Below are 6,599 nucleotides of genomic sequence, written 5' to 3'. Positions count from 1 at the left end.
CAAAAACAACCGTCGTCCACGAGGATATAACTCAGTGGGGAACACGGAAGGAAAGATAAACACTTTCTGCTTAATGGGCTGACTCTATATTGAGGAATCAGACACTGACATCTGCTTGGGAAATGCTTCACCAACTAGAAGGGAGTAACAATCAAAGATATATGGCTAAGAATGCAATATGAATATCCGAATGTTTTAAAAATTATATGCACACATGCGTGGTTTATGTATGATGAATGCTGACAAACAGACATTTCTAACACGAACAGGCTCCAAAGAAATAAGCACACAAATATCCGATACTACATCTCAAGAGAGAAAGCCACGTTCACCGGAGAGTATCCACTCTGCCGGGATCAGAGATACCAGGAAGCAAAGAACTCTACAGGGGATGAATCATCAATTATTCCAGCTGGGGGACAGGAGTTTACGGCACAGATAAAAATCCTCCGCATAAGCAACTCTACTGGGGAATCTATCCAAGGGATAAAGGGATTCTGGGGATCAACCACCAAGTATTGTACCCACCAAGGAGATCACATCTGCTGAGGAGGAAAGGTTGCTACCGCTGAAGGGGAGAGTGGTGAATATCTCAACAAGCATTCCACTCAGTAAGATAAGCCACAAAAGGCTCCGGAGTAAGAAAATACATTCATGCCAGGACAATGAACAAATGTCTTACCCTGTTGGAGATCATACCATCCTTGGGAGAGCACTGAGGATCTCCTAAGTATCTTTTCGTCGTTGTAAATGTTCACTTTGTTTAAAAAACAAGTTATGAAAAATTCATTTCTTCAAAACAATGATATTTTTTTCAATTAAAACATGCAAAACATTTGTCGAATAGAAACAAATAAGAGTGCAAATAATTAGGTAAAAGGCTCAAATTTATTTGATGGAATGGCAATCTGCAAATGGCAAGACTCCATAGATCTTTACAAGTTTGAAATTGGTGATATATATTGGAAAAGGGCTACATTGAACATAATGACCATTTCTCCACCAATTCTGAATTCGATGTATTCGAAGCTTCGGTTGATGACGAATGAGCAAGAATCTCTGACAGATGACAGTTGTAGAACAAAGGTCTTGTCAGGATGCAGTTACTTGCCAAATCCCTAATTTTTGCCTAGATTGCCCCAGGATGAGGTATTCAAATCTAGCGGGATGCATATATTCCTTTTTTTTTTCATGTCTCTAACTTTTGCCTGGATCGCCCTTTCGGGGTTTCAATCCACCGAGACGCTCATTTTTGCCTAAGCCTCCCTTTCGGGTTTTCAACTTAGCAAGCTATTCTTTTTTTAGTTCTAGGCGAAGTATTTCTTGACTGCATCTGAATTCACAGGACGAGTGGAATCCTCCCCATCCATAGTTTTAAGTATCAAAGCACCGCCTGAAAAGGCTCTCTTAACAACATATGGACCTTCATAGTTTGGAGTCCACTTGCCCCTGGAATCGGGCGCGAAAGACAAGACTTTCTTGAGCACAAGGTCACCCTCTCGGAACACACGAGGCTTGACCTTCTTATCAAAAGCTTTCTTCATTCTCTGCTGATATAACTGACCATGGCACATGGCAGTCAATCTTTTCTCTTCAATCAAATTCAGTTGGTCATAACGACTCTGAACCCATTCAGCGTCAGTCAACTTGGCCTCCATAAAGACTCTCATTGATGGGATCTCCACCTCTACCGGGAGTACAGCTTCCATGCCATAAACAAGAGAGAAAGGGGTTGCCCCTGTTGAAGTGCGGACAGACGTACGATATCCATGCAAAGAAAATGGCAACATCTCATGCCAATCTTTGTACGTGACAACCATCTTTTGGATAATCTTCTTGATATTCTTATTAGCAGCTTCAACAGCCCCATTCATCTTGGGTCTGTAAGGAGAAGAATTATGATGCACGATTTTGAACTCACTACACAGCTCTTTCATCATTTTGTTATTCAAGTTAGATCCATTATCAGTAATGATCTTATCTGGCACACCATATCGGCATATGAGTTGATTCTTGATAAACTTCACGACCACCTGCCTGGTCACATTTGCATACGATGCCGCTTCAACCCACTTGGTGAAGTAATCAATTGCTACGAGAATAAATTTGTGTCCGTTGGACGCTTTCGGCTCTATCATGCCAATCATGTCAATTCCCCACATGGAGAAAGGCCAAGGTTATGAAATCACATTCAGAAGTGTCGGGGGAATATGAATCTTATCTGCATAAATCTGACACTTATGACATTTCTTCACATATTTGCAGCAGTCAGACTCCATTGTCAGCCAATAGTAGCCTGCTCACAACATTTTTCTAGCCATGGCATGTCCATTGGAATGAGTACCAAATGAAACCTCGTGGACCTCAGTCATCAACAGGTCTGCTTCGTGTCTATCCACGCATCTGAGCAGCACCATGTCAAAATTTCTCTTATAAAGCACATCACCATTGAGGTAGAAACTTCCCGATAATATCCTCAGAGTCTTCGTATCTTTCACGGATGCCCCTGGCGGGTAAACCTGGTTCTGAAGGAAACACTTGACATCATAATACCATGGCTTATCATCTTTCACCTCTTCTACTGCAAATACATGAGCTGGTCTGTCCAAGCGCATTACGGTGATATTGGGAACTTCATTCCAAAGTTTAACCACAATCATCGAGGCAAGTGTAGCAAGAGCGTCTGCCATCTGATTTTCATCTCGAGGAATATGATGGAAGTCAACCTCAGTAAAGAACGTTGAAATCCTCCTCGCATAATCCCTATATGGAATGAGACCAGGATGATTCGTTTCCCATTCACCCTTAATCTGATTAACAACGAGGGTCGAATCACCATAAACATCAAGATGCTTGATCCTTAGATCAATACATTCCTCCAAACCCATAATACAGGCCTCATATTCAGCCATATTATTTGTGCATTTGAAAGTTAGCCTTGCTGTAAAAGGAATATGTGTGCCCTGAGGAGTAATAATCACTGCCCCAATACCATTTCCATACTGATTTACAGCGCCATCAAACACCATACTCCATTTGGAACCAGGCTCTGGCCCCTCATCGAGTGTAGGCTCATCACAATCTTTCATTTTCAAATACAGGATCTCCTCATCTGGGAAGTCATACTGAACTGATTGATAATCTTCAATCGGCTGATGTGCCAAGTGGTCAGCCAAGATACTACCTTTAATAGCCTTCTGAGCTCGATACTCAATATCATACTCAGATAACAACATTTGCCAATGGGCAATCCTCCCGGTTAAAGCATGCTTCTCAAAGATGTACTTGATTGGATCCATTCTGGATATCAACCAAGTCGTATGATTGATCATATACTGGTGTAAGCGCTTAGCAGCCCAAGCCAAAGCATAACATGTCTTCTCAAGCATTGAGTATCGAGACTCACAATCAGTGAACTTCTTGCTCAGGTAGTAAATAACATACTCTTTCTTCCCTGATTCGTCTTGCTGACCAAGGATACAACCCATTGAGTCTTCAAGAACAGTTAGATACATGATCAAAGGTCTTCCTTCCACTGGCGGAGACAGGATCGGAGGCTCAGACAGATACTCCTTAATACTGTTAAAAGCTTTCTGGCAATCCTCGGTCCAATCATGGGACTGATCTTTCCGGAGGAGCTTGAATATCGGCGCACATGTGGCAGTCATGTGGGATATGAATCTGGAAATATAATTCAAGCGGCCAAGAAAACCTCGGACTTGCTTCTCAGTTTTGGGCGCATGCATCTCTTGTATTTCTTTGACCTTTACAGGATCAACCTCAATACCTCTTTCACTGACAATAAAGCCCAATAACTTGCCGGAACGGACTCCAAATGTACACTTGTTGGGATTCAGGCGAAGCTTGTACTTCCTCAAACGCTGAAAAAGCTTCAACAAGTGCTCTACATGTTCAACTTCCGTTCTTGACTTAGCAATCATATCATCAACATACACCTCAATCTCCTTGTGCATCATATCATGAAACAAGGTGGTCATAGCTCGTTGATACGTGGCTCTGGCGTTCTTCAAACCGAAGGGCATCACTCGATAATAGAATGTTCCCCAAGGTGTGATGAATGTTGTCTTCTCCATATCCTCGGGTGCCATCTTAATCTGATTATATCCGGAAAATCCGTCCATAAATGAGAAGACATTGAATTTAGCTGTATTGTCTACCAACATGTCAATATGTGGTAGAGGGAAATCATCTTTCGGACTAGCTTTTTTCAAGTCTCTATAGTCCACGCACATCCGGACTTTTCCATCTTTCTTAGGCACGGGCACAATATTGACCACCCATTGAGGATATGTAGAAGTCACCAGAAACCCTACATCAATTTGCTTATGAACCTCCTCTTTGATCTTCACTGCCATATCAGGATGAGTTCTTCTGAGCTTCTGCTTTACAGGCACGCAGTCAGGCTTCAAGGGTAAGAAATGTTGCACAATATCAGCATCTAGACCGGGCATGTCTTTATATGACCAGGAAAAAACATCAACATATTCTCGTAGCAATTCAATCAACCCCTTCTTAACAGACTCTTCAAGGAGTGCCCCAATCTTCACTTCTCGCACACAACCCTCAGACCCCAAGTTGACTGTTTCCAGGTTCTCAAGATGCGGCTGAATGATCTTCTCTTCATGCTCAAGTAGACGGGTAATATCGTCAAGAATCTCTTCAACATCATCTTCTTCTGCTTCAAATACAGGGAATTCAAAGTTGGGAGATGGTGTTGGGTCATTATGTTCAATGGGTTTGATAAACTTGCATAATGATTTTGGATATGAAAAGCTTTAGAATTCAAACAAGGCAATCATTATGCAAATCAAAGATCGATTTTATTTTATTTTTAGGTTTTATGTGATCACCAATTTCATGCAAAAAGCAAAAAAAGGGAAAATAATTGGAAAAACAAAACATTTAACATGAATTTATTGAATGAAAAAATCATTGTATTAAGGCGCCAACAATGTCATCACCCCTCCTTTTGGCATGGGAGGAGGGTTTTCTAAACACAATGAACATTACTCTGACTTGTGGATAACTGCTGGAATATCCACAGCGACCCAATTATTGCAGATTCCCCTAGGGATGACGAAGTTGCCAGAATCCTCTTCGTCCTCCTCCAAAATGGCAGCAGCTTCCTCATCTTGACTGGTGTGGATGAATCCTCCACTCTTGAACATCCCTTGCGTGTTGAAAACCCCAGACGAATAACCTATGCCAGCCCGAGACTTGTTGTCTTCTAGCTCAATCATTTTCCCTAAGCCAGCAGTTGCACCACGCTCAATGACCAACTTTGCATCTTTGTAGGAAGCAAATGAAGGAGTTCTCTTCTCAATAGGTTCAACAATAGATAAAGCTTGGAAAGGAGTTTCAACTTCATCCTCAGCATCTATGTATGAGAAAGAAGACAAATGGCTAACCAGGAGAGCCTTTTCTCCCCCTACCACCACCAGTTTCTTATTCTTCACAAATTTCAGTTTTTGGTGTAGGGTGGATGTCATGGCGCCTGCCCCGTGAATCCATGGTCTACCTAAGAGACATCTATACGATGAGTGAATATCCATAACCTAGAAGGTAATATGGAAATCACTCGGTCCGATTTTGACTGGGAGATCAACTTCCCCAATCACGGTTTTGCAAGGCCCATCGAAAGCCTTCACAACTACCCCACTCTGCCTCATGGGAGGCCCTTGATATGACAGTTTTGAGAGAGTGGATTTTGGCAAAACGTTCAGTGATAACCCAGTGTCCACCAGCACATTGGACATGGCGTCATCTTTGCAGTTCAAAGATATATGCAATGCCAAGTTGTGGTCTCTTCCCTCCTCAGGGAGATCAGAGTCACAGAAACTCAAATTTTTACAAGCGGTGATGTTTGCAACAATGATATCGAATTGTTCTATCGTGACATCATGATCCATATATGCCACATCCAAAACTTTCTGCAGAGCCTCTCGGTGTGGTTCTGAATTTAAGAGCAATGATAACACTGATATTTTGGATGGTGTTTGTAGAAGCTGGTCTACAACATTGTACTCGCTCCTTTTGATGAGCCTTAGCATCTCATCACAGTCTTCTTTCATATTGCCGCTTGGGCCAACAGAAGTAGGATTTCCCAATGTAGAGGAGGGCTTAACAACAGGTGCCGGATTCGGAGTGCTCAAAGCATTCCCAATCGGGCGTTCGACAGAATCAGCATTAGCCTGGGGCTTGGGAGGTGCTGAAAACACACGACCACTGCGGGTCAAACCACTAACATCCGCAATGTTAACAACAGAGGAAGATGGTAAGGACACTTCTTCCCCATTTTCTACCGCAACAGCATTGTAGCGATAGGTGTAAGACCCCAATTTTGTCCCTAAGATCCCTCATGGCATCATAGCATAGCATTGCATTAGCCTCAAGGATCTTTAAGCATCTTGGATTCCTTACCTTTGGGTGGGAAATCTCCTGTGAGTGGTTGAGATCACCAGACATGCTTGCATTATATATCATTGTTTTTCTTGTTTTAATCACTAACCAAAAGCACAAAAATATGTCATCTAACATTTTGTTTTGCAGTCTAAGCAATCACAGGTCAAGCACTTCAA

Source organism: Lathyrus oleraceus, chromosome 2, assembly GCF_024323335.1.
Source record: "Lathyrus oleraceus cultivar Zhongwan6 chromosome 2, CAAS_Psat_ZW6_1.0, whole genome shotgun sequence".
NCBI classification, from domain to species: Eukaryota; Viridiplantae; Streptophyta; class Magnoliopsida; order Fabales; family Fabaceae; genus Lathyrus; species Lathyrus oleraceus.
The sequence above is the reverse complement of the archived record's forward strand: the minus strand, read 5'-3'. Positions refer to the sequence as shown.